General features: G+C 42.6%; 1 long non-coding RNA gene across 2 annotated transcripts in view; it reads left to right on the top strand.

Annotated features, from left to right (window-relative positions):
• The first annotated feature begins 341 nt into the window (after positions 1–341).
• LOC113035464 (uncharacterized) overlaps positions 342–23,896 on the top strand; it is a 29,065-nt gene continuing 5,510 nt past the window's right edge. The window contains exons 1-2 of one of the 2 annotated variants that reach the window (XR_003274348.1): positions 342–417; positions 14,139–14,199. This is a non-coding gene — a long non-coding RNA (uncharacterized LOC113035464). Of the gene's footprint in view, positions 418–5,243; positions 5,307–14,138; positions 14,200–23,896 lie in introns of those variants that run through there. The other variant, XR_003274347.1, reaches the window with a different exon arrangement.

Below are 23,896 nucleotides of genomic sequence, written 5' to 3' on the forward strand. Positions count from 1 at the left end.
CTCAAACATTTATGCATACAGCTATAAAGGCAGACGTATTTATTGTTGTCAGTCATCACGTTTTTCTTCCAGAGCATGAGCCCGTAAGACTTTTAGCATAGACAGATGAGCTAGCAGTCAGGAGGGGATTCCTGCAGACAGTAACTGGGCAGAGAAGCAGACAGGAAGGTCAGCTTCATGACGAATAGAAACGTATTCTCTCCAAACAAACCAGTACAGAATGTTCTTGGCATATCGCCAGTGGCTGAATGAAGACCCGGGCTCTCTCTCTCTCTCTTTCTGAATCTGGCTGTCTGTGCACCTCTCTCGCCCCTCATTCCCCTCCTCCCTCGAAGCAGAGAGATGAATGGTTGACAGAGGAATGGCGGAAACATCCAGCAGCCAGATTCCTTAGCTAGTGTAATGCCATTCACACTGGTGAGTGTGTCACCGTGGCAGGGATGTGTTTGACTCTGTACATGCATGCTGTCCTGTATGCTAATGTCTAGCTGTGTGTGTGAGCATGTGATTGTCTGCGTAAATGCAGGCTCTTTCATCTCTGCTATAAACATCTGCATGTTCACTCCTGATAACCTCTATGTTCTACAGCAGTGTTTCACACACACACACACACACACACACACACACACACACACACACACACACACACACACACACACACACACACACACACACACACACACACACACACACACGCACGCACACAGATACCTGCCCCTACACATACTAAAATACGTAGTAATTTACTCACACACTCTGCAATTGTGTCTGCCAACTCTTATATAAACCACAGAGGTTGTATCAGAGGGGACTGGGCTGTGAAGCTGTGCTCCAGCAGGGAGCACAGCTGGAAGGGAAACACACACACACACACATTGGAGCCCCAGATAAAATTTGCAGCTTTGATTTTCTTCATTCATCACAACCGCTGAGCTGCAGCACTGCTCAACTCTGGATGGATCTTCTTTGCAGGGACCATTACCATTAGTGGGTGCACTTGAGAGACAAATATGAGTGCAAAGAAAGAAAAATAAGTATGTGAATTCATGTGCGTTCTTGCTTTTGTGCATGTGTGTGTTCCCTTTTTGTGTCTGTATCCACGGGGACTCTGACGTGGATGCAGAGGGGGCATTGTGTGGGTAACTTGTACAACTCTTACCTCAAGCTAAACTCATCTACCTCTCATCTCTGTTTCACCCAGTCTCTCTTGTCCACACCTTCCTCTTCCTCGCAGATGTTTTGCAGTTTATTTGCACAAGTCTACGACTAATCAGCCTGCTGTTTGGTCTCTTGATTGGCTTGTTCACTGCTATTAATAAGTGTATCGCCAGCTCATACGGAGTCATACTTTTGCAGTTTCAACACATGGTGTTTGTGCATGTTCTGAAACACACACACACACTGATTGATGACCCAGTTAATGTGGCTGTGTGAAACAGAGGAGACCCAGGCAGTCATTGCCTCGTGACATCCATCCATCAACACCTCTCACTGAGGGACTATTCTTGCTGCTAAGTTAAACATACACTCTACTGTTAATGCATACGTGTCTTTGTGTGTGTGTGTGTGTGTGTGTGTGTGTGTCTGAGGCATGCACTGAAACCTGCCTTGCTCAGGGAGATGAATGACTTTTGGAAAGTGCCATATAGTCTTGTGAGGCAAATCAGGAGATATGAACCAAAAACCCAGTTTCCTCACGCACACACGAGCAGGTGGTCTAATTGGGTTTTTGAAGGGGTAAAATAGGATTTCTGTCCCATCTGTGAAAAAATACACAATATATGATCAGTAATTAATAAATAAGTGCTTTAGACTCCCTCTGACAGGGAACAAGGCCATGTTAGCACTGTTTCAGATCCACACTAGACAAATGATCAAGTGTTTAATGTATTTCTAGAGTAATTGTTCACTGCAAACATTTCTCCTCACCACTGTAAAAATGCAGAGGACAAACTTCACAGTGCTTAAAGTACCAGACTTTATAAAAACAGGGTTGTAGTTAAATGTGACGTCTTGGATTGGAGCCAAGCTTTCTTGAGGTGAGACACTAGATAAAACGGGCACTGGGTGTAGGCTCTCACATTACAGAAACACACACCTCTACCCCACACTGAACACCAACCATCCACACATGGCCTAATGTTAGCTACTATAACAACACTGTGCTAACATGTCAGGTTTCAATCAAGTACAAACTTAGCAACCCGTAAGGGTGTTGCTAATGTTACTCCTCAACCACAAACACATTATTCTTTAAAACAGATATGCTGTTATGCACATTCCAAGCTCTGTATTTTCATGCTTGGACTCTCTTTAAGTAGTTGGGTATGATTCAGAGTTCACAGTGTTTATTGTGGGCCTTACTGGAGTCTCTCAGTTCAGTTTTAGCTTCCCACACCTTGGAACCCAACGTTCGTCTCATTGTCTTTCCTCTTGTAAACAGAAGGTTTGGGGTGAGACTTCTGTGGATGAGCTGACCATATTAGGCAAATCTGTTCTGACATCATAAGAGAAAGAGTAGAAAAAATTGCCTGAAACTGACCTTTTAGATCTGAAATTTAAGCTTTTGGCTTACAGGGGTTTCTTTGCAGATACTTTGACCACATCGTTTAATTTGAGCATCTACAATTGCAACAGCACAGACAGAAAAGATGATTAAGGAAACATCAGAGAGAAACAGAAACAGAGCAATTTCCTTTCAGACTTGTGGTTTCTATGATATTTAAAGCTGTGTGGGAGGCAGAGCCTTCAGCTATCAGGCCACTCTGCTGTGGAACCACCTTCCAGTTTGGATTCAGAGACAGATCTCATAGTTAGTGCTGGATCAGGTGATCCCTTACTCATGTGGTAATAGGTCTAGGCTGCTGGGGCTTCCCATGGTGGACTGAATGTGTTTATACACCACTCTGCATTTCATCATTAGTTATTATTAATCTTTGACTCTTCCCCACATTGTGTCTTTTGTCACTCTTCCTGTCCTCACACCCAAACGGTCACAGCAGATGGCTGCCGCTCCCTGAGCCTGGTTCTGCCTGAAGTTTCTATTTATAAAAAGGGAGTTTTTCCTTCCCACTGTCACCAACTGCTTGCTCATAGGGGGGCGGTCTGATTGTTGGCGTTTTCTCTGTAATATTGTAGGGTTAACCTTACAATATAAAGCTCCTTGAGGCAACTGCTGTGGTGTTATATAAAAAAACTGAATTTAATTTAACTAAATTGAACCTGCATTAAATGGATATAATGACTTGTGGCAACATAAAGTTGCAGGTACTTCTGCACTGTTGCCTCTCTGGTGAAACTGTATTCAGCAAACATTATAAATATGTAATTTACCATTAATATATAACTGTAAGAGTTTAGCCAGGAGAAAAGAGTTCAGTCACTAAGAAATATTTTAATATATATATTTAGCACTGGAGTTTATCCTACCCTTTCTCTTAAAATGTGCAATATGTGTCATTTAATTAGAAAATTAAAGGAGCCGTACTATTCTGATGACCCACTAGGCCTCTTCTAAGAGCTACACTGACAACTGTTATTTAAGCAGGATTAGAAGTCATAGCAAAAATGGTAAACTACCTAATGAAAAAAAAGCTCCTGTTTATTGCACAACCTCGGAAAACTAACAACTGTGATTATTTTCTCCTGGAGTTTAGATACTCAAGTAAAAGATATAAGCAATGTAAATCAAACTGGACAGTTGAGAAAATGTGCTGCCCCTGCACCACATCATATTTATTAGTGTTAGCCTGACGGTGTAAGAGCGCTTCATGTGAATTCCTTCATGTGAATGTTTTGACTCTGCAGAGTCAAAACTGCAGCTGTCAGATGAATCTGGTTGGGGAGCGGAAAAAAAGTATCCAGTCGCACTAAATGGAATTACTCAAGGCGGTGTGGTGAGATAACTCCACCTGTTTCCAATGCTCCAGAAAATTCGCTCTCAGTGTTTGAACATCTTGAAAATGAAGTGCCTGGGATTGTGCTCGGATAAACAGTGCAGGGGAGCTGTTAAACAGAAACTGAACAGATTCCAGCGTCTCCTTTCGCTTTGTTAAACTTATTAACTGACTTGACAGCATAAACAGGCACTGACACAGGAGACAATTACAAGTTGGCAAAAACAGAAGGAGAACAATGAGCGAAAGAAATCGGTCTGAATGGGAATCTGTGTGCTTGGGGGTGTCTGGGTCATCGCGTCGGCTGGACGTGAGGGATTTATCAAACGGCTCACATCATCTTTCCATCTTTCCATCGCCATCCACACATACTGTATGTTCCGACTCCCAGAGCACTTGTTGTTCTTCTAATTCAGCTGACTGAGCACATGAGGTCTGGGAAAACTCCCCGAGCCAAGGACAAGAGGACTTTGAGAGTCATTATCACCTCCACATCTGCTAGTTTCGCTCAAGTTGAGACTCCCCCAGAGCTAATACCTGTTAGCACGAAGACAAAGAGAGAGCAAGCTGCAGGACAGACTATGCCCCACCTGATACCAACACTAGGGGGCAGTCTAATACAAAACATGGGGAGAGCATGCAGCGGTTGTGATTCACTCCCAGTCAAGCTGACAGTTGCATGTATGGTCCTGGAACACACATAGACCTGTTGCTTTTTGAAATCTGTGCCAAACAACCCTCTTTTTGTTCATACAGATGATCATCAGTTTGTAATTGCCATAGCTTGAAACACACGACCATGTTTTAATTGTATTTCTTGTCTACGATGGCTCTGTTAAGAGCTCATTAAGCTGTTGGAACAAGTCCTGCAGAGGAGCGCTCACCCAGACAGACAAAAAAAAGAAAGAAGGGGAGAATGGATGGCTTTATTCTGTCCTTGGCCTCCGCTATTCTCCGTTCAATATTCCACACTCGGCTTCCCCACAGTTACATAAACAGCATCTGAGATACAGCCAGCCACATCCTCCACATTAGATTCCATTGAATCTGCACATAATGGCTGTGGTGTGGCTGCACTGCTGCAGGGTGGAGGGTCTCTCTTTCTGTCCTTCTCCTCTCCTCGCTCTTTCTCTAGGTTGGTGGGACCCAGCGGCGGTGCTGCACTAAAGCGTCTGTTTAACAGGGAAGCCAGCTCTCCTTCATGTGGCTTGAGTGGAATGAGAGCCGCTGCCGCAGCAGAAGGAGCTGCTTCAGCGAGCTGTAATATGAGTCAGAAAACAACACCAGGCACCTCCAGCCATGCTCTCTCACTGTGTGTCTGTGTGTGCTTGCACCAACCGGTATTCTGTGTACTGTACCTGTCAGCGCTAACTCAACTGTGTGTGGGTGTGCAGTGTAAACTCCATGCAGGTGAGCCTGTGTTGGTCTTGCGGTATGTGTATAGCCATGCATTTGTGTGTGCTTGAGATAAGATGTATGCCGGTGATCAACGATTCCCTGGCAGGAAATGTGTCACACACACACACATATGCACGCAGTGTGTGTCTGAGTGTATTTGCATTGGAGAGTGGGGATGTTTAGGCAGGACCCAGCACTGTGGGACAGACCTTCAAAGGGTAGTCTGAAGGTTAAGAATAAGATTAGGGTTAGTGTTGGGGTTAGATATTTAGTGATGATGGTTAAGGTTGGGGAATGTGTAGTGCAAATAAGTGTCAGATGAGTAGAAATATATAGGCATGGAGCCTAATGGACATGACTGTGACAGCTGATAAGAGTACGTGTTGGGTAAACGTGTGCTTTATGGATTGCTAGAACATTTTGTTCTTTGAGTACACTCAGTGCTGTGGGAGTGACTCAAATGCAGGATTACATTTCTCAGTATTACATCATAACTCATTTAAAGGACATTAAGCTCATAATGTTGCTGAATATCTTCAAGATATTTAATGTTAAGAATGTTATGTTATCTGCTGCTGCATTCTAGTCATTGTGGCTCACACTTGTTGAAGTACCTGCCAGGTACCCAGCTGTGATTCAGTTTAATTTATGGTTAGCCACATACAGAGTGTGTAGGTGCTGTTTTTTTCCCATGGTGTGTACAAATTTGTGCTTGTGCTATAGTCAAGTCACAAACGTAAGTAATTATAGACCTGAAGACTTTAAAAAGCAAACAAACAAACAAACAAAAAAAAAAACAGAAGAAGAATCAGAAAACAGGTAGACTTTAAGCTATGGTTTATCCACACCCATGGATGACACACATGACTGCAGGAAACAGCCAAGTCACAAGCTTCTCACCTCGTAGGCACGACTGCATGTGTTGAAAATGCTTATTGTGAAAATGAATCTGTGCTGATTGTAATGTTTCTGCAGTTATCATTCCCAAACATACTGCAGAAGTCAGTGACATTCCCAACACGATGTTGAAACTCTTCTCACTGTAACTCACTGCACGTGGATGTTTGTACAGGACAACACGGCTTTATATTTAAACACATTGGATAACTGTTTTAGAAAATGAAAAATGGCCATAAAGGAGACAAATTAGAAAAAACAAAATTCAAATTTCCAAAAATTCAAATGTCCTTAATGTATTTTTTGCCTGTGGATGTGGAGGTAGCTTATTCCAGTGGTTCCAAAGGAGTTCCAAAAGTTGGACACCCCTGCCTTAGATAGATAGATGGATAGACTGTTTGATGAGTTGCACCTTTTTAGACCATAAATACATTAAATGAATTCAAAATCGTCATTTTTTCTTTGGTGAAACTGATCCCTGATAGAGACTGAAGACGTCACTTGGATGAGTTACAAAATGTTTCTCCCACTGAAAACGTTACATCCAGATCAACAGAATCAACTTTTTTGGGAAACCTGACTTCTGGGAATGTCAGTCGGTCCCAACTAATCATTATATATTTTGTCATAAGCAGTATATTATAAGATTATCATACCATATGTGTATTACCTAAAAACTTGGTACTTGGTTAATTCAAAGTTTAGCTGATTTTCTCCCTTTAAAAACATTAATGAAACACATTACAGTAGATCATCAAAAAAACAAAAAGAATATCTTCATAACTCAATAGGAATGTGAGGAAAGTGGTCCTGTAACCAATAATTGCTAAGTGGGTTAGTTGGTAAACTTTTATTGTGTCTATATTGCACAGTGTTGCAACATGAATTCTTGTTGGGGCTGATGTGACTGATCCCAATGACAGATTTTAAGCTCAGAGGTGGAGAAGTTGAGCCACAAGTTTTCTTTCAATTAAAAAGCAAAACAATAAAAAAAAACACCAAAATGAAAGTCAGTAGAAGCAGGACAGGATGTGTGTGTGTGAAGGAGATGGAGACAGGTGTAATGGTAAACATGGAAGTAATAAGTGATTGTAATAAGTTTAAATACCTGGGATCATCCATCCAAAGCAACAGATGCAAGAGTGGTGAATAAGACAGTGAATGCAGGGTGGAGTGGACGGAGAGGAGTGTCCCTGCTGTGATCCGGAGATGGTGGCACTGACAAAAAGGTAGGAGGCCGAGCTGAAGAGGTTAACATCTTTATTGGGAGTGACCAGGATGGACAAAATTAGAAATGAATACATCACAGGGGCAACTCTGAGCGCTTTGAAGGCAAAGTTAGAGAGGAAAGGCTGAGAAGGTTCAGAGGGATGGAGGGATGGAGATGCCAGACGGGAGGAAAAGTGGAAGACAACAGAGAAGATTCATGGATGTAGGGAAGGAGGAGATGCAGAGGGTTGTTGTGAAAGAAGTGGATGCTGGACATAGAATGAATCTACACGGATGCTGTGGCAGCTCCTATAGGGAGCAGCCAAAAGATACAACAGCAGATACCAAAGACACCAAAGCATCTCTGCTCTGTCAGAAGTACAGCCTTCATTGTCCCACAGCAGTGACGACACCAGCAAAGCGCACTTAACTGCATTCTCACAGACTGCTTTGGATGTTTCTCCCAGGTCAGCACATATTGACATACAAAGTGTCAATATGTGATGACCTAGTAGTGAGACTGAGTTGAAGTGGCAGATTAACTACAACAAAACTACACACAGGCACCTACATGATACCTTATCATTGTCTACATGGGTATGCCAACAGTTCCTCTGTGTTCTGTATAAACATGATATCCCAGGTTTAAAAAAAGCCCTGTAACCAGAATGCCCATGTCCATGAGAGCACCCTGTTATTCTCAGGGACTAATAGGATTGCTACTGGCTCCAGGCTTGCATTACACCTTCTAACCTCTGTACCCCTCCTTGCTGCCTTGTTTTGAAATTGTAGCCTCGGTTATCTAGTGGTAAAATGAGCTTTTAAAGCCCTATGAGAATAATTAATTTAACTAGTCACAGCAGAAGGGGATTGGCTAAATGCAATGGGGGCAAACTCTTAATAAGGCGCCCTGGTTCCAGGGCTGGAGGAATTAGGAGAGCATTTAAGTCCAGTGGCTTCTTTGTCTTCAGTGAGGTGCGCACTTTGGAAAATCCCACCATTCCCTTGCTGCTGTATCTCTTTCAGATTAAAGAAATTCCTGCAGTTCTCCTCACCTTCACGTTTTCCTGTCAAGTTGTTGTCAGAACGAGGACCTGGTCAAGACCATTTCAGTACAGAAGCATTAGTAAGGGCTGTCACACTCACATGTTCCCAGGCATAAGCTATCAGCAGCTGGTGTGAAGGAATCCAACTCCAGTGGCAGTGACCCCCAAGATTTACTCTCCCTCTTTCTCCTCCTCCCTCTCCTCCTCATGCGCCTCTTCTTCTTCTTCTTTCCTTTCTTTACCCTCTTCATCATATCACCCTTACGCTGCCTCCCCCAGAGAGACAGCTGCAGAACACATTACATTATTGTGTGTGTGTTTTGGGGGGTTTGCAAGAAAAGATTTTTAAAAAGTCGCGAGGACACAAAGAATTAATGGAAAGAGTGTGAGAGGCAAGGAGAAACAGCATTCGACACAGTGGCAGGATAAGGCACCTTGAACTTTTGCTGACACATACGAACGTGTTGCTGCAGTCTGCTCTCAAAAACATTTGGATCTGGTTTGAAAACAACCCCTATATAGCCTCTTCAACATATGTCCGCCAGATTTACATCACTTGGGTAATGTGTAATTGTGTGTGTGTCTGTGGGGATGGGGGAGAATAAAGAGGATGGAGGGTCCTTTTGTGCTCGTTCAAAAGGGCAGTCCTTCCTATGCATATGAACATTTGACCGATCCTTCCCTTCCTGTGCATTGAGCAGTACGGGTGGTGGGCTGATTCAAGCCCAGTGCTAGTCTTTATGGTTATTTCACCGCAAATCTGAAGGGTCATTTCACCCACAAATTTAAATCATGCATTTCTTGGACGAGCATAAATCTTTTCATGTTCACTTGTCATTGTGTTTGAAATGTTGAAGTCGGCTGTATTAGTTCTACCCCGTCAGAATCAAAGCTCTCTCCTCAAGTCATCTACATTATTGTGGTCAGGAAAGCTGGACAACTCGGTTTTAATTCATGCCAAAAACCCCTGAGAAAAAGTTTGTTGGTTAATGTTTTCATGATCTCACATGTTCTTACAGTCGAGCAGATTTTGGCGCTGCAATGACTTTGCCCCCTCTGAAGGGGCTTCCATCAGTCCTGATGCATTTAGTCAGGTGATAATCTCTGCTTGTTCCCAGAAATGCACATTTCTGACCACAACCCCGTGTTGCTTGCAGTAAAACTATCATTGTGTCATTTGCGTCATTATATAAGTGTTTCCATGTCATGAAGCAACTAATGAACAACCCAAAGTTTTTTTTAATTATTATGTAGTGTGGGATGAAGGTTTTTGAGGAAAGATTCTTCTTTCTGAATGGCTAAATATACTGTCTGTCTTTGAACAATAAAATGTAATATTTTTCATCTTTGTGAGGTATACTGGAAAGTTCAATAAAATCACAAAGACTAGGTGCAGCTGAAAGCAAGAAAAAGAAGAGTTTGAAACCTGATTCAACCCCTTCGGATTCTAATTAGGTGCTGAAAAGCTATAAATTCATCCACCTCTTCTGGATGCACATATATACCAACCAGGCATAACATTGTAACTACCTGCCTGATCATGTTGTTTCCCTTTGTATTCAAAAAAAGCAGTGACCCATCAAGACTCCACTAGACCCCTGAAGGTGTTCTGCGGTATCTGGCACCAAGATATTAGTAACAGATCATTTAAGTCCTGTAAGTTGTGAGTTGAGCCACCATGGATTGGACTTCTTTGTCCCACAGATGTTCAATTGGATTGAGATTTGGGAAATATGGAGCTCAAGTCAACACCTCAAACTCCAGCACTAGTTCAACTGTGGCTGAGGAATACTGTTTCCATCAAAGGGTGTATATGGTCTGCAGGAATGCTTAGGTGGCTGGTACGTGGCAATGTTGAGTAGCAGAAAACTGGCCAAAAGCATCATTACTGTTCTTCCTTGGAACACTTGATAGATGCTGACCACTGCAGACAGGGAACACCTCAGAAGAACTGTAGTTTTGAAACCAGTTTTTCTGCTCGTAGCATATCAGTTTTAAGGTAAAAAATGTTTACATGCTCCCTAATATTTCCCACCTACCAACAGGTGCCATGATGAAGACATAATCAGTGTTATTCACTTCACCTGTCAGTGGTCATAATGTTGTAGCTGATCGGTGTATGCATTACACAAGAGTCATACCAGGCGTGTGTCAGCGGGTTTTGTCCACACACAGCTTCAGCTGTGACGATGATATTCCTGATCCCGACTTTCTGACTCTTTGGTTCAGTAGAAAATAGACCAGCTTATCGTCTGGGGCGATCGTGGCTCAAGAGTTGGCAGTTCGTCTTGTAATTGGAAGGTTGCCGGTTCGAGACCCGGCTCGGACAGTGTTGGTCGTTGTGTCCTTGGGCAAGACACTTCACCTGCCGCCTACTGGTGATAGTCAGAGGGGCTGATGGCGCGATATGGCAGCCTCGCTTCTGTCAGTCTGCCCCAGGGCAGCTGTGGCTACAACTGTAGCTGCCTCCACCAGTGTGTGAATGTGAATGTAAAGCGCTTTGAGGGTTTCGAAAAGCGCTATATAAATACAAACCATTATTATTATAAAAATGCTCTCTGGTGCGTCTTGTGGAATCATTAGCTTTTTTCTTGACTGATCACCTCCACTATATGATGTAACTGGCACAGTGTAGCCAGGAGTGTAGCTTAGTTAGCATTTGTTGGAAATGTCTTTTTCTTTTTTTTTAACAATAACATTCTCCTCCATTTTAATGCGACACACACAACACACTCCTATCCCACTGTCCCCAGTACTGATCTTCTGTCAGTACTGGGTCACACATTATGAAACACCACTGGTTTTGACGAATCGACAGCATCTATCACTCTGGGCCATTTCGCAATAAGCAGCTCAAGCTATTTAAAAAAAACACAAGAGTACTGAGTGTGCTCTGTTGATGCATTCATGCAAGTCATGGCATGGGTTTGTATTGAGTTTATGGGCAATTGTTAGCTGATTGTTCTTATTACATAAGTGCTTGTATTCTTTTAGTATTTTTGGCAGCTAGCTTCAGGTCCATTGCCACCGACCTCTGCAACTTGAATATAGGGCAAATGCTGATTTGCACGTACCACAGAAAAACAAAGACACATACACAATATATGTGGCTAGCCAGAAATCAAAGCATCATAAATGGCATCTACATTGTGTATGATGAGTTACTTATGAAGCCAAATAAAAAGAAGAGTTTACGTGATGACCAGAACTAGGAAAACATATCGTCTAGTCATGAAAATGAACCCTTGCACATGTTTGTATGTGTGAGTTTCTGTGAATGAGTGTCCCTCTGTGTGCATTTGATTGGCAGGGTCCACAGTACGGTATGTCCATATGTGCTCATGTCAATGAGCCTGCAGTAAGCCGCGATATTGTCTCAGTGTATTAGCAGAGTGTTAATCATTGTGTGAGTCAGTGTGCAGTTTGTGGCAGGACTGTGGATGTGGCTCCTTCATTAAAATGTTAACCAGGCCACATGGACAATGGATGCACTGTTCGGCCTGCTGTCCTCTTCGTGCTGGACTGTGTTTCTCTTTCTCCCTTCCCTTCTCACTCTGTGTGTGTGTCTCTCTCTATGCCCCCTCTTCTTCCTCTTTATCTTGTGAAACATTGGCCTTGACTGTCGTTGAAACCACAAGCCCACAACCCTGCTCTTTTTTTTTGTCTTACCCTCCATCTCTCACTTTTTTCTTACACTCCTTTGTGTCAGTTTCTTTTCTTCTGCGCTGTGGTTAGGGTGTCAGGGCTCTTTAGTTTCAAACTGAATACATTTCAACTCTGTATGAACCACACAAGTCATAAATCTGGTTATGCTAAGGCTGATGTTACTGAATTACCTTTACATGTGTATGTAAAATGTACGTGGGTGCTCGTACGTCTTTGCGCACACATGAAAATATCTCGGTAACAGGATACAGCAGAGGAGATTTTAACGTGTGTGCATGTGTGCTGGGGTCACGGTGACATTAGCAAAAAAATTAAAAATGAGCAAGTCAGTGGTGAGTTTGGACTTTGTTTAAAGGACTATAAATAAGTGTCAGTGTTTGAGTCTGCAGTATTAAATGCCATTTAACTGTTCAGTGCTATTCCACCATGAGTGTTTCCCCGTGCTCTGTAGCTGGTTCACCTGTCCCCAGGGATCAGCACATGAGCTGGGGCAGAGGCGAGGGGTAAGGGGGAACAGTCTAGAGGAAAGGTGCTGTGAGGAGGGGTGACGGAGGGGATGTGGTACCCCCTCTAGAGAACAGTGCTCTGCATGTAAGGCTGTAACAAGGATCAAAGTGCCCCTGACACCCATGGATCCCATGGGCCATGTAGCCCTGTACCCAACCCCAAGCCCCCTACCATCATCCCCACACATCCAAGCATCAAAGGAACTATCGATCGTAACTGAGTAACAGGTGGGAAGATTTGTGTGTGTGCATGGGAATGCGTGCGTGTGTTTTCAGTCACCCATCTTTCAGCACTGCAGCTGGGCAGCTATCTCCTGGCAAAGAGGAGACACTTCCTCTTTGCTAACCACTGTTTCCTCTGAGAGAAAAACCCTCTTTGGTGCCATTTCACCTCTGGCACTCACTCACACAAATTCAACTACACAATTAGATCTACACACAGCTATACATAACCTAAAATGGCAATGACATATTATGCTATCACACGTCTTGGTGTGATGACACATGAATGAACGTTTTCTTTTGACCTGTGAACTGAAACAGTCATGCCATCAGCAGATCATGTGGGAAGACATTTTCAACTCCCTGACCACAGGAAGCTGAAAGGAATGAAAGAGGAAATGAAATCATTACTTAGTGTCTTTCTTCCATTGTGGCAATAGAGGAAAAAGCACATGACGGGGGAGTGGTAAAAAACAGGAAGAGGCAAAACTGTAACTAAGACCTTTGCTGCAATTTGAGCATGTCTGCCAGAAATGTTTCTTCTTCTTCTCTCTCTCTCTGTCATACACACACACACACAAACACAGACAAAATATTCAGTCACCTACATTTCCACTTTGCAAATTACAGCCTGAATTACGGCCCCCACCAATCATGGCATGCATCTGTCACCAGCCCGCCAATCACCGTGCTTGTCGCCATGCAGGGCGGTCGAGGCAGGCTTAAAGTGGTCATTTTCTGCTAAAGCCTGTAGTTAGAGTTCCTGGGAACAGGAGGTCGGCCATTTTGGCGCCCTGCAGACCTTTGCAGAGCTGGCTTGGATTGTAAGACTTGTAAATGTAAATATCAAACCCAGTTTGCATCATAAAGCTGCACACCGTGCTTTACTATCTGATTTTGTTACAAGACTTTTTCTGCTGGAAGCACCCAGAGGAGACATTTGTCACTGACGGGTTTCATAATAATTCATAGTCCGAAATTTTGAACTAGGAGATGCCACATTTGATATGGGCTCACTCAAAATAGATAGCTTTGCAAACCTGCTATGAGTGTGACTCAGCCACAAACTATGCGGGAGTTCTTCCAAGCTGTGGGGAATGTTCAGGACCATGGAGCAAAAGAGTACATAAGTCCGAATTACAACAAAACTAGCAATTGTAATCACTTACAAAACAATGGGCAATTAGGTACTTTTTATGCTTTTAAAAAAAAAAAAATGCGTGTACTTCTGCATGCAGTGAGTGTGCAACTATAGTTCCGAATTTCATTCATCTATTTGTGTGTTTGTTCTCTTGCAGGTCACAGAGGGATTCTGACACAGTGTGACACAACGACAAACTCCTTTTCAAGTGCATGAATGTAAGAGCGTTTTTACGCCTAGAATTCATTTTTTCTGGTGCGAATCTGTTAGTTAATTTGTGAACTTGCACCTTTTTGAGACAGAGAAAAACCAGAGAAAACAGAGAAAAATCCAAGTAGACTCCAAGAAAATCAAAATGTGTCTTTATAAACTACGTGAGAATGTACAGTCTGCTTGTTCACCAGATGTGTTTGGGGCAGAAGCAATAAGAGTGAATACAGGAGGAATGTGGTGTGTTCTTTACTGTCCTAGATCCCAGAATTCAATGACATTTAATTCAGTTTTATTTATATAAAGTCAAATAACAACATCAGTCACCTTAAGGATTTGTCTTGTAAGGTAAAGACCCTATAATAATACAGAGAAAACCCTGAAAATTAGACCACTCCATATGAACAAGTTCTTTGCGACAGTGGGAAGGAAAATCTGTCCTTTAACAGAAAGAAACCTCCAGCAGAACCAGGCTCAGGGAGGAGCAGCCATGACTGCCACGACTAATGCAAACCACCCACGGCTACGGTAAGTTTTTAGCTAAAACTTAACAGAACAACATAACAAGCAACATAAACGTCGTAGCTGAGTCAGCTCAAGATCACCCCCTCCAAAGGGTTCTCAGGCAGCTGGTCCACATCCAAAACGAACCAGAACCACAGTTGGATTTGAACAGACTAAAACAGCAGGTGTGGAAACACCCCGAGACTCCATGCTAAAGTGTCTGAAACACTAATAATTTCAACAAATTTCCTCTTCATCCCCAGACTTATTTTTTGTCATTCAGCACCGAAGAAAAACCTAATTAGGTGGGCAATGTTCTCTTGTCTCTGGACCAAACATCATGTGGCATCCATGTGACAAACCTCTTTATCAAACCACTTGATAGAAATTATATTAGTCAAACTGAGACTTGATTTAATTGTATCAAGTCTACCTGGTTCATGCAGTTCATCTACCCACATTTAACATAAAATTTCACAAAATGGGCAAAAGACTGATCTGGATCACTTTGTTTAAAACTGTGAGAAATCTCATTGGATGAGATGAAGACCTATTCGAACATCCTTCAAGTTTCAATTATCTTGAGACTCAACTTAGAAATCCTTCGATTACATTTTGACTTGGAATTGTCGTGAGAAAATTAATTAGACTTACTCTGAGTGACCCACACTTATCCTGGCTTTGAGTTCTGTCCTGAAGGCCTTGAGACTTGAGGTAGACTAACTTCAAGATGTAACATTAGGCTCGGGCTTGTTATTCTGCTGAGACTTGACTTCCATTCGTCCTGATTGTTTCACTGTTCCTTGGCTTTGATTTGCTTTGATCAGATATGAGGCGTGACTTGGACTTACCTTAAGACACGAATTGGACTTAATCATCTCAAAACTATGACAACACTTAACACTTGATTTGAACTGTAAATCGTCCGGAGATTTGGCTCGGGCTTGTTTTGACTTGACTTGGACGCAGTAAAAACAGCTCAATACAGCTTGTACACAGCATGTAAATAAACCTGAGTAATGAAGACATTATGTTACAAGATTACAGTGTGTTTTGCAAATGTGCCACACATTCCCATTTTGAGTTCAACTCTCCTGACCTTGTGCGTATGACACATCTGCTCAGGAATGAGTGTGCTGGGATGAAGTTCCCTGTATAATCTCCACCAAGCGTGATGAACCATCACTCATCATGAGTTACCTCACAAGCTCAGAGCTCGGCCGCAGGAAATTAGAGAGCATCCAGAGACGTGCGTGTCATTTCACAGTCCAAGCGTAGGAACAAGTGTGTGCGTAGTGGTTTGCTTCTGTTTGTGCGACCGTGTGCCTGTGAGCAAAGCTACTGCTGGTAAGTGGTTTCAGTATTTTGGTACACATGCATGAGTGCACTGTGGGATTTGCCGTTTGCTGTGTGCGCGTACTCTAAGTGGTCCTCCTAATCACAGTCCTTAAGGTTGTGTGATCACAGGCCTTCCCGAGCAAAGCCAACCAAAACTACTGAGTGACAGACAGACTCAGAAACACACACAAACAAACAACAGGGACATCTGCTGTGACAAACACAAAATATCAGAAACACTTTTGCTATTACTACCAAATCTTTAGAAATGTCTTCCCTCACTCTCATTTAGTCGATCTTCCTTCATGGTCACTGTCTTCACACTTGAACGCCACACAGATAAAATACATAAAAATACACACTCTCCGGTTTACACGCGTGTGTGGGATCCTGCAGCGCCGCTCCAAACAGGCAACCCTGGGACAGAGGGTGAGAGTAGGGGGCTATTGTTTGTGTGTGTCACTGAGAGTTGTCTTTACTCAGATTAGTAACTTTGAAAAGAGGCTAATTAGAGAGGTGTTGTGTCACTGCTGTTGAAAAGCGGTCAGCTGTAAGAGCCAATGACAGGCTAGAAGCATCTTGGGTGTCTTGAGGACACTTTATGATAGGGATGTGGTGCGCCGTGTGTAATGCTCTTGCTGTCATGTGGCTCAGGTCAACAATGGATATGTACGTGGGCATGTGTGGGTGGTTGCTTCTGTGTGTGGCACACACGTAGTGTATAGACAGAATGCAGAGATTGATTGTCCCCTGCATCAGTGTCAGAGTCATCTAAAGCTAAGTTGTATGAAAATTTGTATAAATAATGCCTTTACAGTTTGCATTCTGCAGTACTTGTCTCTCTGTTAAATGCACCATTAAAAAGGTGTACAAACTGCTAAAGAAGCCCAAAGCAACCAAATTTAGACTAGAAGGTAAAGTGCTACAAGTTATCGGCTAATGCTAGCAAGCTTAGTCAGCAAGCTGCATTTATAAAATATATGGGCACAACGCATACACAGACATATCTGCTAATTAATGCTAAGTAACATAGTAATAAAACAGTAGAATTTTAAATGTTTACACCAATAAAAATGCTCTGGGCGACATTAATATCACAAATAGAAAGCTGCAGTTAGTGGTTAGACAAAGCACACAGGCAATGTGTACACCTCCTTGCACAGCTGTCAAAGTATCAACACTCCTAACTTTAACTCTACTCTAAGCTGACTTGCTTTTGTAGCCAGGATCGAATGTCTGTTAGTGGAACTGGCAGTTCTGTCTCTACAAAACCATAGAAATACACAATTCTGGCAGCCCTTAAAATAGCAAAAGACAGCATGTCCTCCATTTCTGATTGTCAGCATTTGTTGTCATTCCACGGACTACAGGAGAATCTCAGCTTACAGGTGTTTGCAACACAGGATGAAACAAATTTTTACTTGACTTTTTATACAAAATTGTTGGCTGTAGTCATTTATCCCGTGTTGCAAAGTCTGATCTGTGTGTTGAGTACTGGATTTAACCTTTTTCACAACTGATGAGTGCAAGAACTACATTTAGCCCTTACCTTCGTTTCCTGAGATATGTTTTGTCCATCCATCCATCCATCAGTGCTCTTCCAGTTATCCTTATCAGGGTTGCAGAGGCAGGTGGTGGGGGTTGGAGCCTGTCCCAGCTACAGTGGGCCAAGAGGCCAGACACACCCTGGACAGACCCAGCCAGTCTGTCGCAGGGGTAATGCTGAGAGTCAGACAACTATTAACACTTAATGACAATTTAGAATCACCAGTTAATCTAACCCCACTAACTGCATGCCTTTGGACTGTGTGAGGACCTACGCAAACTTTTGCGTAGGTTCTTTGTGTGGAGTTGAACTCTGGACCTTCTTGCTGTGACGCAACAGCACGCCACCATGTAGAACTCATATTTGCAACCAGCTTGAATAACATTCAGCCATCCAAATGCCTGGAATTACTATAGGGCTTTGGAGTTGATGTCACTCCGCAATGTTTTGTGGGAGCGCGACGCCATTTTCCGGGTCCACAAATCAAAACAAACACACTGTGTTGGAACGACGACCACAAGAAACATGTTTAAAAGCAGCTCAAAAGAAAACGGACGGTATAGAGACCGATTGCGTCCAGAGGCGAAGCAGTGGTACTTGAAAAAAATAGAGTGGATCGCAAATGTGGACCCATATGAAATACGGCAGTGGAGTAAAGACCCAGACGACTTACCGCCACTGTCCTACCCCGATATCTTTACGTATCTTGTTTGTGGAGTAAGCGCTTACACTGCGAACCAGTTTCGTAATTACAAGTCGCTGGAGGCGCACATCCAATTTACTAACGACTGGGTCCAAGATTTGGCTATTTTCAACCTGTGAGTACGTCGTCATTCAAACCAAGGTAAGTCAGCTGCAGTGCATCGAGTGTAACAGCCATGGTTCACCCCCTACCACAATTAATGTTATACATTTATCAATGAATCTCGTTGTCATATTATGTGTCCATAATTGTAAAGTTGATGCAAACTACCACATTGATAATCGGGCAAGATATTACATCCATTTCATAGGCAGGCTTCCCTACAGTTGTGCGAAAGAATTAGTGAATCGTTACATAGCACGTATTTCTGCAAAGTCACTCCATTCGATGTTTGTTCGCAATTTCTATAACCTCCGAGACCACCAACGATAATATTATTAAGCTATAAAGAGTGATATGAACATATATAGAACTTACCTGAATGAAAATGTCCGGTAAGTTAAGTGATATCTGGAGATGGAAGCGAACTGGATATCAGCTCGTCTCACGGCTGCTATCCAGGCTAGACGCCTTCGTTTGGTAAGGTCCGCCATATGAGCTCCCTCATGTTGCTTCCAGGTTGCGAAAGAATAAAAAGACAAACCCTTTTTAAGCTTATTCCTGTGCCGGTCGTGCCGGTCGTGCGATCGAACATTGCAGCCGACCACACAGCAAGTACGAACGATGGCTGTTGTGTGTGCCTTCGCTCCTTTTTTGCTTGCGCTTTGTTTGGACCCGGAAAATGGCGCATCAGGCCAAAATCCTTTCCACGCCCACCCAGTGACATCACGCTCCAAAGCCCTATAGTATTATTATTTGGGTGCTTCTCTGTGTTTTTTTTGTTGTTGTTGTTGTTCATTATGGAAATGGTCAAAATGATAAGAAAACCTCCAGAGGAGCAGCACATCAGGGTTGCAACGCTGGAATTCCCAGCTCGTGTTTTGCAGGCTGCTGAGTGTGCGTGGGGGGTCAGGGGTGAGCAGTGGGAGTGTTTGCTGTAGGGGAAGGTTTGGACTGGGTCAAAGGGTAAACCACAGGGTAAAGGGAGAGAGTTCAGCCAGTACAAGGTGTTGTTTGATGTTTGAATATGTGTGCTTTTTGGGAAGGGACGGGGGGGTGTTGGATTGACTGCGGTCAGTTTTTCACTTGTCAATCTTTTCACATTTCGTTGTGGGACTTAAGCATGAACGGGGACCTTTTGAGAACTCAGCCTCCCTGCCTGTGTTTCCTACGGAGGAACCTGGATTTAAAATGAAAGCCAAAAGGCCTCGCCGTGGGTGCAGTATGCATAACCTGTCTCTGTATACTCAATGCTCAGTCTTTACACCAGGCTATGTTTAAAAGTTCTCAATGTAATGAGACGTTATGAAGTGTTAAATTCAGTCAATTTTTAGTTTTACCAAGTCGTTCCAGTCTCGCTCCTAAAGCACTTTTTTGGAGAGGTCATTAGTTCTTGATGCGTGTAAGATTATATTCTTTTCCCCTGACTGCCAAGTCTTCGAAGAATGATTAAAAAAACAAAAAAGATCTAGATGCCGCATGCCATAGGACAGCTCAAGCTCCAGTACTCCAAGCTAAGCTGTTTTGGTCATGCACTTAAGACAAACAGCACATTAGTCAGCCCTGATGTTTTGGCTCATCAAGGAGCTTTCTGAAAGATAAACTTTGCAGCAGGGAATACACGTGGTATGTGTATGTGTGTTTTGGTCTGTGCGTCGCTGTCAGCAGGTCAGTGAGATAACCACTGGCCTGCTGTCAGATCCCTGCAAGTGGCTGACCTGTCACTCCAACCTGCAGGCCCCGCCCCTCCCCTATCAACACCATAGGCTGAGTGTTGAGTATTCAGGCGTCTGGATAGTATCACGCACACACACACTCACACACATGCACGCACATAATAGTGCACAGTGTTTTTATCCCGCCACCGATCAAGCGTCAAAATTTACTTTGCTTCTCTCTTCACCTCGGCCCAGATTTAACCTGGAACTTTTCACCCTCAGATATGATTTCCAAATCAGAATATAAATCAGCTCCCGTTCCAGGTCTTTATCCTCTTCAGCTGTTGTGTGCTTCTGATTAGATCCTCTTCTCCTCCCTGACGTCAGCAGGGCTGCTCCCCTCGGGTTACATTCAAACACACATGCTCACACCTGGGAAACACCCCGCACAGGCCTGCTGCTTCACAGGAAGCGCTGCAGGAATAAGTGCCTAGCTCAGGACATCAGCACTGGCTACAAATCTAATCTGCAACGAGATAATCTTTAATCTTTAACCATGGGTTTCCATCAATAAAATCCCGACTGACTGTCACGGACACCCTCGCCTCGATGTGTTTTTGATCAGATTCTGTCCTCTTCCTTGACGTCAGCGTGTCTGCTTCCCTGGCTGGCTGTTTATTTTCATGCAGATCCCAGAGTTTACATGGCTCTGATACAGCACAAAAGACAGCAGAGGAGCTTGGCACGCCTGGGGAAGGAAGCAGAGTTAAGGGAACTGTCAAATGTTTTCATACTCCTATGAAACAGATGCAAAGGCATGCTGCTAGACGTGGAGCTGTATATTCCAAGCTGCAACAAAAAGCTGTTGTAGAGTTTAATCTTAATTTAAATTAGCCAGATCCAGTTTCAGGAACATGTCACACAGAAACATCAACACTTGTGTGTCGTATTACAGTGTAGTATAAAAACACTGCAACTGAGACTGGACTTTACATCGTTGCGCATGGTTTTGGTGGAACTATGGTTTCTGCTGCCAGATGAACAATTTTCTTTTACGAGTTGATTTTCTGGAGACCCTGTCTCAGCCCACGGGTTATTTTTGCAAGCAGTTATTACGTTGATACTTTAGAGTTTGTCACCCTGGTCACCTAAAAAATAATGGAGCATACCGGTATGCTAGAAAAGGGTGTGTTTTAACCAAGATCATTATTTTCTTTCCCAACCAAGTATTTATTGTGCCAAACCTAACCAAATAGCAAGATAAACTGAAAATCATAATTGGCCGCATAAAATGTTTAAACTCCAGTGTCCTGGATAAAGGTTAGACACATTTCAACTGGGCTTATTAGTTATAATGAGAATGAAAAAGGAAGTAAGGTAACAAGATGTATCTATGTCACCTTACGACCTCCTCCCTTTGTGAGATGCTGATTGGACATCTGTATGGGTGAACAAAACATCTGACTAATATGGGAGTCTAGATTTTGTTTACTGTCTAAACTTTTAATCGTGCCCATTCCACAAATGCAACTCCATATTTTGTGACCTCAACAGCGACAGGTCCACTGCCAGCGTTCAAACAGGAAGTAAATATTTTTTCTACAGTTATTGGTCTATTACTATATCATGGTATTAATTACTATATATCTATTACTTGGTTTTCAGCTCTGAAATGGACAGTTAAAGGTGGTTCAGCAACCTTTACCATGGCCGGAGTCAGGATGACAATATTGGGGGCTCTTTGGTGTGGAATTAAGTTCATGTGAATCAGAGTTTTCACAGAATTCTGTGCTGTCTTGTGAAAACAGTTACCCCATGATTTTGTAGCTTGTAGAATCACCTTTAACAGCAATAACTTGAAATATTCATTTTCTGAGACTTTATCAGTCTCTCTCATCGTTATGGAGGATTTTAGTCCAGGTCTGGCCTTGTGACACATTGACTCTTTTCTTTTTCAGTTAGTCTTTTGTAGATTTGCTGCGGTGCCTGGCATCATTGTCCTGTTGCAATACCCAAATTGAACCAAGCTTTAGTTCTCAGACGGATGGCCTAGATTACTTTCATATAAAGCGAAACTCCTCCACAGCTGATTTATTGATTGCAAGTTGCCCAGGCCCTGTGACTACAGAACAAGCCCAAATCATTACCCCTCCACCACCGTGCTTGGCAGTTGGTATGAGGTGTTTGTGCTGGTGTGCTGTGTTTGGTTTTTTGCCAAATGTGGAGCTGTGCATTATCCAAAAGACACTGTTCCAAAAATGTTGTGGCTTGTTCAGACATACTGTCATGAACTTTGACATTTGAGCTCTTGGGTTTTTTGCAGATTCTCTGAACATTGTAGAGGTGCTCACACTTACTGATAATCAGTTAATCAAGTGCAAGTGATTCACAGCACCAGGCTGCTACTTACCCTATTACCCTACTATTTTTATGGAAAAGAGTTTTCACATGACTGCCTGTTAAAGCTTTCTTTTGCATATGACTGTCAGTCATAAAAACAACAAAAAAGCTTCCAGGGCTGACCAGACTGGTTTGAGGTTAATTTTTTCCCATCGCTGTAACCAATTCCATTTAAATTCTATTCAGTTTTATTTATACAGCACCAAATCACAACAACAGGCACTTCATATTGTAAGGTAGACCCTACAATAATATGAGGCCCTATGAGCAAGCACTTTGGTGACAGTGGGAAGGAAAAACTCCCTTTGAACAGGAAGAAACCTCTGGCAGAACCAGGCTCAGTGAGGGGCGGAGCCATCTGTCGCGACCGGTTGGGGTGAGAGAAGGAAGACAGGATAAAGACATGCTGTGGAAGAGAGCCAGAGATAGCCAGTGGTCTTAATGTGGTAAAGCAACAGAATAAACTAAACAACCAAGGTGTTCATTTTCCATTTATCACCATTTTTGTATAGGTCACCTTTTAGTGTATTATAATGATGCTACTCTATAACTTCAGAGAACTTGTGTTAACATTTCAAATAATCAAGAAAAAATGAATACCACTTTGTCCTTGTGGTAATGACACAGCTGAGGGCTTAGACACCACATTTATCATGTAGCAAAAAGAGACAATAACTGGTAATACTCACCTGTGCAGTGTCATCCAGTGTCTAACCCATTGTTATGAGTGCAGGTCATTTTACAGAACACAGCCAGCTCCAGTCATGGGAGTAAAAACCGTTAGTGTATATTTCATTACATAACCCATCTAGAGAAAAAAGCTCATGAATCAAAGATGACTTGGAAGGATACTTTTTTATGTAATCTAAATGAAACTTAAATACAGAGCATGTGTTTTTGATTTGTTACTTAAAACATTAGACATGACTGTGGGGAATGTTTATTGCTGCTGTATAAACTATGATGCAATTCAGGTATGAATAATACTTAAAAAAAAGCAAAATAGGTATTTTGGTGTATTTTTTTTTTGGCTTTCAAATGCATTAATTTGTTACACCAAGTTGCTTGGATTTGATTATCTAACTAGCAACAGAAACAACATAGCCCCACCAGTGCAAACACTTTATAATTCTTTTGTCAGAATTCCTGCAAATACTCTACAGCCAAGCAAGTAGGACTGCAAGGCTGTATTGTTAACACATTTACATTATTAATATATCAAATATTTAGCAGGCGAATATTTAATGCGATCAATTTTATAGCAACAATTTAGCAAAGGTAAATGTTAGACACTAGCACAAACTTGTCCAGTTAGTTGGCATTTAAAGGTGATAGACTATGTTCAGACTTAAATATGTTTGATTTAAAGGCGTAGAGAAGTTGGGCAAGCATTATTATTAGGTTATTATAAACACATTAGCAAAGGGAATTCATCTGTACATGTTGAGGGTTGCTAA

This window comes from Astatotilapia calliptera, chromosome 13, assembly GCF_900246225.1.
Source record: "Astatotilapia calliptera chromosome 13, fAstCal1.2, whole genome shotgun sequence".
Taxonomy (NCBI): Eukaryota; Metazoa; Chordata; class Actinopteri; order Cichliformes; family Cichlidae; genus Astatotilapia; species Astatotilapia calliptera.